Raw genomic sequence first — 12,512 nt, 5'->3', positions numbered from 1 at the left:
GAGCACTCCCACTTCCAGACTGGGAGCACTTTTTCCTCACACACCTGCTGGACTCTCCTGAGCCTGGAAATAAACCCATTGCCGGTCAGGCAAGCAGGGAGCCAGGGACCCCCTGGCCACACTGCCCTAACCTCCCCCATACCCAGTGCTCCGCGGAAAATGGAAGGGAAGGGATACACAATCCACAGAGCTAGTTCCTGAGTGGAGAGAAAACCGCTGCTGGACACCAAAAATCTTCTGCTCACCAAGGGCTGATCTCCCCAAGCCTCTGCCACACCGGCCAGCCCCTCCCAGGGCATTATGAAAGGTGACATTTTCCTCTAACACCCCCTGACTAACAGCCAGGGTCTGTGTGTTCGCTCCCCAGCCTGAATTTGCTGCTTTTGGCAGAAAAATAGGGGCTAAAGTGGCCAGAAACACCACCACCACCCAACAGTCCCACAGCCCATGAAATGACTAAGCAGCCCAGCAGTGGTGGGAGGGTGTGCTGCAATTCTCCTATTTCAACGGGCAGGGGCACAGGAGTTGCAAATAAGAGTAAGTACAAGCAAGTCCCTTCCTCCTTGTCCCCGCGGACATCCCATGCAAGCCTGTGTGACCTGCACGTGGCTCACACTGGAAGAAGAGTCCTGCTGCGCACAGAGCCCATCGGTGAGTCTCAACATCTCCCCAGGGTTGTCTCTCCAAGACTGTGAGGGCTTTTACAAGAGTCTACCAGGCTGCAGGACTCCTGAATTGGCTAGAGAGAGGACGCAACTACAGCATATGTCACATTCAGAAGAAGTACATCAGATGGGGAGGTTCCAAGCCCTGCCTGGCTGATGGGGTCTAGCACAGGGCTCTCTGCCCTTGCTCCTGCGCGCAAACGCCAGCAATCGGCTCTGAACTCACCACCACTAACAGCACAACCATTGCAACATCTCCTGGCATTTGGGCCTTGTAAGACTTTTTGCTGCATAGCAGCAGCACCTCCAAGCCACAAGCCACGTGCTCAGCAAACCTGGATCGGCATGAAGCTCCTTGATCAGTCATGCAGCAAAGAACAGAGAGATATTGGTGCATGACAAAGGGGACATCAGCCAGCAACGTGCACTTGCAGCCCAGAAAGCCAAGCACCTCCTGGGCTGCATCACCAGCAGCTCAAGGGAGGGGATGCTCCCCCTCTGCTCCGCTCTCCTCACAGCCCCCCGCAGCGCTGCTCCAGCTCTGGGGTCCCCAGCACAAGGCAATGGCTTTGAACTGAATGACGGTGGGGTTAGGCTGGACAGAGGGAAGGAACGTTGCACCACGAGGGTGGTGACACGGGCACAGGCTGCCCAGAGCGGCTGTGGGTGCCCCATCCCTGGCAGGGGTCAGGGCCAGGTGGGACGGGGCTTTGGGCAACCTGCTCTGGTGGGAGATGTTCCTGCCCATGGCAGGGGGGTGGACTGGATGATCTCTGAAGGTCCCTTCCAACCCAAACTACTCTGTGATGCTGTGATCTCAGCCAGGTTTTGTCCCAGAAACCAGCATCCTTGAAGGAGCTGGGACATGCAGGTGTGCCCCTCACCATCCTGCCAGACCCTGCCCTGAGCACACCAGCAAGGCTGGAGTGTGGGGCACAGCACCCATGCCCAGCATGCAGGTACCCAACCATGTTCTGCCTGCGCAGCCCTGCATGCTGCACAACTGCAAAAAGGTTGGGTGAGGTTGGGTGGTACAAAATACCCTGTGCTGACCTGTGGGCTTGCGGCAGCCCAGCTTCCCACACAGCAGTGCCCTGACTGTGGGGTGGCCAACTCCAAAACTCAGCACCGAGACCAGCACGTTGCAATATCTCAAAATCCAGATACTAAAGAAAGTACAAACCACCTGCCATTCAAATATGATTTCTCAGAAATGCTGCCACCCTCATGCTCCCTCTTGATTTTGATGAGATCAAGACTGACTTAATTAAATTAAACTTTGTTTAACAGACTCTAGGCACATTAACTGAGTCATTTCAATGGCTGTGGTAGCTCTGATGCTGCACATTCCCAGCTGCCAGTCACAGGCATAATTATAAAATCATCATGATGGGAATGTGCTGGGGGAAGGTCACATCCTATAGACAGTTGTACACATTTCTGACCCCGAGCCAAGAGCCTCAGCACTACTGGGAAAAGGAGAAGAGGAACACATCTGCTAACACCCTCACCCCAGGCTCCAGGTATTTCTGAGCAACACAGTGGCCTCACCAGGGGAAGCGGTAAATTCTTTATTTGCTGGACAATACACACAAATGCAGGGAAGGGAAGAGGACATTTTCCATTTGAGTTCTCCTTTAAGTGACTAATTATTTATTTTCTCCCTGTTCTTGAAAGAACTTGTATTTAAAAAAGAAACAAGCCAGCCTGAGCTGAGTAACTCCCTGTACCCAGACAGGTTAGGACCCGCTGACGGGGAAGCAAAGACCTTGGAGTGCTGGGGGACAACAGGCTGCCACAAACACAGGGACAGGCAGGGAGCTAGGCTTGCTCACCCAGGAAGGGGACGGGACTGTGTGGATGGATGGAGGGGACATGGGATGGGGAGTTAGGCTGTCTTCCCTCAAAATATTTCCAACTGAGCAGCAGGGAGAACACACTCCTTCTGGCTGGCTTCGACTCACAGGATGTGTGAGGATTACTTGGCGACCTGGCAGGCACAGGCTTCCTAGACAATTATTTTCACATCCATGGTGTCTGTTTAAGTGACTCACTCAAATCTATTTAACCATTCACAGTGAGTAACATTCAGCAACAAGAAGCTGAAGTACCACAACATCGCCACTGCTATGGCCGGAGTCACACCAGCGAGCAGAGCAGTGCTAAAGGGCAAGACATGACGTTTAAGAGGATGGGCCAGGCTCCCTGCATCCCACAGCCATCCTGGAAAGTCTGTTCTGCTCCAGCGGCATTGAGCACAGCAGGGAGGCAGGGACGTCCCCATGGCCACCAGCACTGTGGGGCCATGTCCCCAGTCCCCACTGTGACCTGCCCGGGAGTTCAGGTGGCACGGGGGAGGCAGGGGTGCAGGCAGTGGTGGGACCTCTCTCCCCTCCCTCTGCCAACAGCAACCAGGGTAGCCACCTGGAAGAGGGCAAACACCCAGCCCAGGCTGGCAACACTCAGCTCCAGCACAGCCTCAGCTGCTTGGGAAAGAGGGAAAACAGATTCCCTGGCATTCCCCTTCCCCACAACTCTGAGTTCCCAAAAGCATCCCCCGTGCAACACGGAAGGGGACAAATGCAAGAAACCAGCACCCAGTGCTGCCATGTAGGATGCTCCTCAGGGCTGGAGGGGATCCTGCCTGCAGCCCAACACGCAGCACTGATATTGCCGTCAACAGAGGAGGGAAACAGCCTCCAAAGCACCCAGCGGTGAGCAGAAGGGCTGGGACAGGCACCAGACCTGCACCCCTCACAGCCAACTGCAGGACTGACACCCACCCACTGCAGCACACCAGAGCATCACCGCAACACTGACTCTGCACGCACGATACGGTGACTTTGCACACACGGTACAGTTCTCAGCCATCAAAGCTTCCTGGCTCACTTATCATTCAGATTAATAAACCTTCACCCCTCTGTGGCCTGCGGTTCTTTACTGATAACAGCCAACCAATGTAATCAAGAGCGCAATTCCAAACTAATTCATAACTGAGTTACCTGACAGAGCTGCAAGAAGGATCTTTTTGGCAAAGAGCTAACTTTTTTAATACAAAATTAAAGAAGATCCTGACCACGGTTCCTGCAAGTTTAAAAAATAAACCTTTCTCACCTTGAAACTTTTCTTCTATCTTTTGCAGGTTGCCATTGATGTGCCTGTTTATCTTGGCACTTACATTTACAAAATGTAGGGTTTCTTTTAAACACAAATGCAAAGAGGAAGCACAGACCTGGCAGCCCCACAAGCTACCTGGGCTCTGGGAGCAAGCCACAAGGAATCCTTCCTGGATCTATGGAGTTGATTGAAACATTTTCCATAGTGTTTTATGGCCTTAAAGTAACAAAAATTAAATCTGTTTTAAAAATCACCAAGGAGGAGATTGGCTAGAAAGGTTTTCCAGCCCCAAGCTGGGAACTACTGACCAGCGAGCCTCACCTCCGAGCCCACTAAGATCATGTAGCAGAGCCTCCTGGAAGACATGTAAAAACATATGGATGACAGGGAGGTGATGAGACAGTGAAGGTCACTTCACCAAGGGCAAATCCTGCCTGGCTGAGCCGGTGGTCTTCCACAATGGAGTCACCGCATCAGTGGACAAGGGAAGAGCTACAGGTGTTACCAACCTGGACTTCTGTAAGGCATTTCATATGGTCTCCCACAACCTTCTTGCTTCTTATTCGGAGAGATACGGATTTGATGGATGGACTATAGATGGATAAGGAATTGGCTGGATGGCCACGTCCAAAGAGCTGCAGTCAATGGCTCGATGTGCAAGTGAAACCCAGTAACAAATGGTGTCCATACTGGGACCAACACTTCATCTGTTGTCTTCATCAACAACAGACAGTGGGATTAAGTGCACCCTCAGCAGGTTTGTGGGTGACATGAAGCTGACTGGTGCAGCTGAGATGCTGGAGGGAAGGGATGGCAGAGGGCCCTGGATAGGCCGGAGCAGTGGGTCTGTGCAAACCTCATGAAGTTCAGCTGGGCCAAGTGCAGGGTCCTGCACCTGGGTTGGGGCAGTCCCCAGTACCTGCACAGACTGGGGGGTGGGGGAAGAGAGAGCAGCCTTGTGGAGAAGGACTTCCCAGCTCAAGTCCCATTTGCCAAAAGAGATTTGGGATGTTAGTGACCTCTATGCAGTCCTTCAGTTCCCAAAAGCTGATGTTCCCTCTTGAGAACACCTGGGGAGGGACAGCCCCACGCACCAGCACAGGCTGGGCTGGCCTGCTGGAAGGCAGCTCTGCAGAGAAAGACCTGGGAGTGCTGGTGGGCAGCAAGTTGCCCATGGGCCAGCAGTGTGCCCTGGTGGCCAAGGGGTCAGTGGGACCCTGGGATACACAAAGAGAAGCGTGGCCAGCAGGTGGAGGGAGGTGACCCTCCCCCTCCGCTCTGCCCTGGTGAGGCTGCTCTGGAGTGCTGTGTCCAGTGCTGGGCTCCCCGTTCCAGAGGGACTGGGAACTGCTCGGAAAGAGCCCAGCAGAGGCTACAAAGGTGGTGAGGGGACTGGAGCATCTCCCTCACGAGGAAAGGCCGGGAGAGCTGGGCCTATTCAGCCTGGAGAACAGCAGACTGAGGAGGTCTTATCAATGTCCACAAACAGCTTAAGGGCAAGTGTCAGGAGGACAGGGCCAGGCTCTTTCCAGCAGTGGCCAGCGACAGGGCAAGGGGCAACAGGCACAAACTGCAACATGAGAAGTTCCTTCTGAACATGAGGAAGAGCTTCTTCACCTTGAGGGTGACAGAGCCCTGGCACAGGCCGCCCGGAGAGGCTGTGGGGTCTCCTTCCCTGGAGACAGTCACAGCCTGCCTGGACATGACTCCGTGCAACCTGCTCTAGGAGAACCTGCTGTAGCAGGGCTTGGACTAGCTCATCTCCAGCAGCCCCTTCCAACCCCCACCAGTCTGCGATTCTGCGAAATGCAGCTCAGAGTCTGGCATTGCAACTTACTTATGCAAGCTAAGTAAAATAAGAAGAAAAAAAAATCAGATGCTCAATTTGCAAGATGCCGACTCCGTCCTTTCCTAATTTTCTAGTTTTTTCAACTGTGACCAACACAACCATTTGCAGCAGGTATGACAGAAGAGAGAAGCATGCAGAGGGGTGGACAGAAAACTGTGCGACCACCGCCCTGAGCAGAGCTGGAATTGTCTCTTCCATGCAGAAGGAATAGAAGGAGCTCCAGCTGTTTGCCAGGTTGCAGAAACAGGATACAGCGATGCCATGCATCTGCCTTCACCAGGAGTGAGGGCATGGGAGATGTCCATGAAGGGCCGGGAGCCCTGGGATTTTTAACTTCCAGCATGTCAGAAGGGAGAAATCCTGCTGGAGGTGCAGCAAGGAGAGACGCTGCTTGGGTCCAATGTCACTGCAAAATGTCACAAGGCTTTTATGTTGGAGCAGAACAGAGCTGATGCACAGAAGGGTCTGAAAAGCTCTTACTGATCCCCTGGAACTAAAGGTGCTCCCCGAAATGCCTCATCTGTACCATCCGTTTGTGTTTGGAGGTGATCCTCAACAGGTTAAATCTGTAGCTTTTGACTTTTTACGTCACTAAGGAAGGAAGCAGGTAGGATGTTTAACTGATTACATATTTTGATGTAATAAAAATATAAATTACATTACATAATTTAGGTAATTCAGAGCTAGTAACATCAGTGGGACTGTGTCTGTAAGATACTTTTTATATTAGCAGCGATGGATCCTGTTTCGCACATCCAGGAAACCCAGCGTGCCCCTCGCAGGCTGCCGGTCCGGCCAGGCAGAGGCACCAAGCTACCGTCACCAACAAGCAGAGTCCAAGTCTGCCGGCCGGACCGACACCGAGAGGTTTGCACCAACAACCGGGCTTGCAACGACGGAGTGGCCATGGGCAGCTCACACCCAGGAGCCCAGCATGCAAAGCCCTTTCCCAGCCTGTTGCTGAGCTGGCCATGACCATGCTACCCCCTGGGGCGCATCTTGGGACAAAGGAAGAGCCACAAGGGAAGAGCCGGGCTATGCACCAAGGGCTTCTCCTGCTGCCACGCTTGTTGGTTGCTTATAATCCAGAGGCCTAAATGAGGGGATCAAAGTTTGCTCACAACGCAGCACTTAGGTCTGGTGATGAACCTGTGCAAAAGGTGGAAGAGACAGAGACGGGGCAGCTAACTCATTCCAGTTTCTCTTTTTGGAGAAAGTGTTGGGTTTTCATTTTTTTCCAACTACTCCCACTAAAACAACAGTTTGCAGACGGTGATGAAGAGCTAGAGATGAAGGGGAGCCATATAAATGTTGTAACCCTGCCTGGACATTCATGTGGGCTTGAATCCAACTCATGCAACAAAACAGCTCCCAAGATCTGCTGCCCATCCCGCCTGGCATGGGCTCGTGGAGCCACCTTCCATCACAGCCATGGAAGGAACAGTTTGCATTCAGCAGCAGACCTCGTAGGACACACAGCTTGCCTCCAGCATCCCCAGTCGTCACGCCTCATGCCAGCACACCAGCTCACGGCTCCACCGGAGCTGCTCCTCGGAAAGTGGGAGGCCACCAAGCTGCCAGGGAACAGCACTGTCAGTGGCTCCAAGCAAGGGGAGTTTAGGAGCTCTTTTAATTATTTTTTCAGCAATTATTACATACACTGAGCTACAATGCAAGCTGAAGAGCGTGGTTTTGTTTGCACAGCAATGAGGTCCTGCTAAAACGCTGCTCAAAGCGGGTGATGGGCCCGATGAGAGCAGAGCAGTGTCGCACAGGACCGATGCGGTGGGCACTGCATGGGTGAGGGCAGGCAGCTGCAGCCAGCAGCCCTGGGGACGCATCTTGGCCCGTGACAGAGCTGCCCCCGCGAGGGGCACCCTATTAAGGCAGCACAATTTACGTGAGTGAATAGCTTCGGACGGCTGCTCCCACCAGCTGCAAATGTACCCACTTGTCAGAGATCTCCAACCCTGGCTGTTTTACAGCATCACCCACAAGGTTTTGGGGTGCCCACCTCTCCGGGAGCAATTAGCTGGCTAACAAGCAAATCACTCCTTCCCTTTCCATGGGCTCCTACCATTTCTCCCTGTCCTCCCCACCGCTCTCCCTCAACGCCTCAGCTCAGCCGCTTGCTCTCCGGGGTGGCACCCAACGCAGCCCAGGCTGTGCTGTGAGCTCCCTGTCCCTGTGCCACCGCTCCCACCCGCCTCGGGGCCACAGGCGGACCCCGGGGCCACCCAGGATGGATGCAGGGTGCAGTGGGGCGGCAGCGCTGGGGCTCGCAGGGAGCGAAGCTAACCCAGCCCTCCTGCGGGCACACGGCAGGCAGAGGTACCCAGTGAAGCTGCTCAGATCTATTTTTACAACACCTAACTGCATTAGTTGTCTTACCCTCCTTTAATTCTCTCAATTGAATTCCACTTCAAATACTCCATTATTTTGTCCAGAAGCAAGATCAGGTTAATCAGTCAATAATTACCCAGATTTTTCCCTCTCTCTTTCTTTAAAAAAATTGACACTGTGCTACCTCTTGAGCTCCTGACGCCCATCAGGTATGTGGAGACTTATTGGAAATCAACACTAATGGCAGAGGCACCATCTTACTCAGCCCTTGGAAAACGTCCCAATCGATAACTTCAGGCAGACTGGATCCAGCAGGGTTTATTTCTGATGCCAACTGTTTAGCAACAACCCGAATTACTGCTGGAATGTAAGAACCTAATCATCATAAGATACATCACGTATTTTCTCAAACACTCAAAAAAAGCATTTCCCCTATGGTTTTGTCCTTTCTGCATTATTCTCCCATTTTCCTTTATTAATGCATCAAAAGAGCTGAGAGGTTTCTGCTCTTCTTTAAGCATGTCACAAAAAATTCAGACCATCCTTTGGGCTGCTGCTTGTTGGATTTTCTGGCTCTCTGCAACTCTCAGCTCCAGTTTCCGTGCCACTGGGAGAGGGTGGGAAAATATTTTCCCATATGGAGACAAATGTAAATCTGTAAAATATAAAACTGTAAAAGCAGGAGTTACAGAAAAGTGGGAAGAGACACAGAAGGATGCAGTGAGAATACAGTGCTTTAAATTTATTCAGTGCACACATGATATGAAGGACCAAGTCATGAACATCTGCACCAAAAGCTTCTCACCTTTAATCTTGTCCTGGGTTCCCCTTTATCTGCTGAGACAAAAAGGGGACCGAGGCTCCTCGGCACAGGTACAGCACATTTGCACGATGTGAAGATTTGCTGCTCATCTGCGTCAGCCTGGCCAGCCCCAGCGCTGAGCCCTGAACACACCCAGGGCTCTGCAGAGGGTCCTTCCCTCCTGCTGGGACAAGGGTATTTCACACCCCAGCGATGCCAATCTTTCTTCTAGGTGTGAGTAACACAAACTAAGCTCAGTTTGGGATCACAGGTGAGCAACCGCAGTTCTCGGGTTTCTTAACTGGTCTTGTAACAGAGACCAATTATTTAATTATTTAATTGCCTGGGGCAATTAAATAATTCCTTTTTGTCCCATGCTTTAATCATGGGATTATGTACTCACAGAGTAGTTTGGGTTGGAAGGGACCTTCGGAGACCATACGGTCCAACCCTGCCTGCCATAGGCAGGAACATCTCCCACCAGAGCAGGTTGCCCAAAGCCCCGTCCCACCTGGCCCTGACCCCTGCCAGGGATGGGGCACCCACAGCCGCTCTGGGCAGCCTGTGCCCGTGTCACCACCCACGTGGTGCAACATTCCTTCCCTCTGTCCAGCCTAACCCCACCGTCATTCAGTTCAAAGCCATTGCCTTGTGCTGGGGACCCCAGAGCTGGAGCAGCGCTGCGGGGGGCTGTGAGGAGAGCGGAGCAGAGGGGGAGCATCCCCTCCCTTGAGCTGCTGGTGATGCAGCCCAGGAGGTGCTTGGCTTTCTGGGCTGCAAGCCCACATTGCCAGCTCATGTCCTGTTTGCCACCCACCAGTCTTCCCCAGTCCTTCTCCCTCAGGGTGCTCTCCATCCATCCATCCCTCCATACCTCCCTCCACCCACCCACTCCCCAGCCTGTGCTGATGCTGGGGATTGCCCCAACCCAATTGCAGAACCTTGCACTTGGCCTGGGTGAACTTCATGGGGTTCTCATGGCTCAGTAACTTTATTCCTAGTCCTCTGGCTGTATACCAAAGCACTTCCATCCATCATTCCCTTTTTATCCACACCTCCTTAGGGAGTCCAGCTCTGAGCCACCCGCAGGCAAGCTGCATCCTGCGATGAGCGGTGCCACCGCTGCGCCCTCCACCATCCTCAGCACCCCAGCCCACGCTGCCTTCTCCCCACACCAGCAGCAGCACTCATTTATCTGACCCTTTTCTAGAAGGCTGAATGCAATGCCAACTGAATCAGACTAAGTTAAAAAAAAATAATGGGGGGGGTGAAATAGTTTTGGACCTCTCCAAACCCCAGAGCCTAGAGCAGGAGGCAGAGCTCTGGAAGACCACCAGCCATCTCAGGCCATCTCAGGTACCACTCTGCAGAATGCCATGACCATACGGGCCACAAACCTACATCACAACGTATGTCAGACACGTCCCCTGGCCTTTCTGGTGGACCAGTCCCCTTGGGCAGGGGCAGGAACAGCTCTGCTGGGAGCAGAGGGCTCCCATGGGGAAGGTCCCACAGGTCCACCAACACAGCCCACTTCTGCATGACCCGCCATGGGCCCAGCAGTTATTTGACCCAGGACAAACCACGACTCTTCCCAAAAGCAGATGTATCCCAAATGCTATATTTAAATTGTTCAGGATGAGACAGCGAGTCCAAACTAGAGAGTCTGCACCACCGAGGGGCCCTGGCCGCTGAGCAGGCTGCAGGGCAGTGGAGTAGCCACTGGGTCCACTGCAGGAGGGAAAGTCCTTCAGCCCATGCACAAGGTGATGCACATCACATACAGTGACCCCATTTGGACAAAGAGAAACAGGGCTTTGTGCAGAAAGGCAGCCAGCCAGGGAATTGTGGAAAAGCTATTTTTAGAGTTGCATATTTCCATGACAAAGAGCAAGTGTTACCTCTAACTGGAAAGAAAACTTTTTCTAGCACTGGTGGAAAAAAATGACCCAAAGACGTCCTACCACCTAGAGCTTCAGCTGCAAGAGAGCACTCTTCAAGACACTGTTATTCAGTACTCAAATCAGCATGTGTGAAATAAAGCCCCAGTAAGCACCCACCAAAGAGTTCAGACACCTCTGCTGCCCAATCCAGCTTTTTTTTTCTTTAAAAAAATGGCCTGATTTACATTTTTAAACATGGACTGAAGTGCAAGGAACTGTGTGACTGACTGCTCAGCTCCTGCTGGGATTTTGGCTAATAGGCTGGGAGCAACACCACTAGGTCCAAGGGAGGACAATACGCAGGCAGGACATCCATGGTGGCCAGGAAGAACTGGAGGTCATTCTGCACCACTGTCACCTGCAGCTGGCTGCGCCCTGCAGCCATCATCCTTGCACATTGGTTGTCTGGCAGCTTCTTCAGAATCTACTGACTCACAGAAATGGTACAGGCCAAGCTTCCAAGCTGGAAATTAAAACCACATAAGCTTACCCAAAAAGTTTTTTAAGTGGATCCAACACCATCCAGACTGCAGAGGCTTCTGCACTTCCTGGTGTGATAGAGGGGACACCCGCACCATGACAGAGGAGGAAGGATGAGCACTCTCACCCTCTGCTAGGCAACTGTTTTGCTCATAGATACATGAGTTACAAGCTGCAAGTCATGAGTTGCAAGTTATGAATTCAAGAACTACTGAGTTAGAAACCTCATGAATTAAGTGATGGATTACTGAATTCACATGTCAGACTAGTCTGTGAAAAGGGTATTGAGCTCTTAGTTGTCTTGTTCGCTTTCTTTCCTGATGAGCTCATAAAATAAATTTTAACTTACAGAGTACATTATCCCATAAATTTGAGAGATCCAAATGGGTCATGACAAACTGCATTGCTCATGGCCCATTCTCAGGCAGCCTGGCTGGTTGTTCTGCTGTTGTGGGTCCTAGTTCCCTGCACCTCTGACTCTCCCCATTTTCCCAACCCTGGGCCCTGTGCAGGGCAGGGGCCATCTGACAGCTCCCAACCTCAAGCTGGAGCTTCCACCAGCAGGTTTGTGAGGGCAACACCCCGTCCAGCTCAACCAGCCATTGCAACCTGCAGCTCTGCCGGGTGTCAGAGCAGATGGCTTCGGGCACAGAGAGGCCAGGAAGGCACCTACGAGCCACCCGCTGCACAGCAGCCCACTGCATCTCTGTAAATAGCAACCCACAAGTAATAATCATAAATGCATTTAATCGACAAAGGGAAATGGGCTTTGGTCATCAGAAGGCTTTGGCAGCAGCCCAGGTCACAGAGTGTCGCTAAAGAGGTAGGAGAAGAGGAATGGGAAATGTCAAAAATGGAAAAAAATCACCTCACAAGGCTGGGCACTTGCTCAAGTATCTTTTTCATAAAGTCATGGACTCACAGGATGGTTTGGGTTGGAAGAGACCTTCAAAGATCATCAAGTCCAACACCCCTGCTGTGGGCAGGGGCATCTCCCACCAGAGCAGGTTGCCCAAAGCCCCGTCCCACCTGGCCCTGACCCCTGCCAGGGATGGGGCACCCACAGCCGCCCTGGGCAGCCTGTGCCCATGTCACCACCCTCGTGGGGCAACATTTCTTCCCTATGTCCAACCTAAACCTTTTTGCTAGGCCAGCGGCAAGGACAGTGCTGGCACAGGCTGTGGGGCCCCCGCAGGTGCATGCTATGCCAAGACCTCACTGAAGACCCTGCACAGCAAAGCCAGCTCTCCCCAACTTTGGGAACTGGCTTCATTCACTGGGGCTGGCATCACCCCTGGGCTACAGTCAGGGTG

General features: G+C 52.6%; 1 protein-coding gene across 2 annotated transcripts in view; it reads right to left on the bottom strand.

The window, feature by feature from the left end:
- The window catches only part of STX1A (syntaxin 1A), an 88,045-nt gene that overhangs the window by 30,489 nt on the left and 45,044 nt on the right, over window positions 1-12,512 (bottom strand). The gene's annotated exons all lie outside the window — the stretch shown is intronic.

The sequence above is a fragment of the Falco naumanni genome, chromosome 1, assembly GCF_017639655.2.
Source record: "Falco naumanni isolate bFalNau1 chromosome 1, bFalNau1.pat, whole genome shotgun sequence".
Taxonomy (NCBI): Eukaryota; Metazoa; Chordata; class Aves; order Falconiformes; family Falconidae; genus Falco; species Falco naumanni.
Note: the sequence above shows the minus strand (reverse complement) of the source record. Positions and strands in the feature narration are given on the sequence as shown.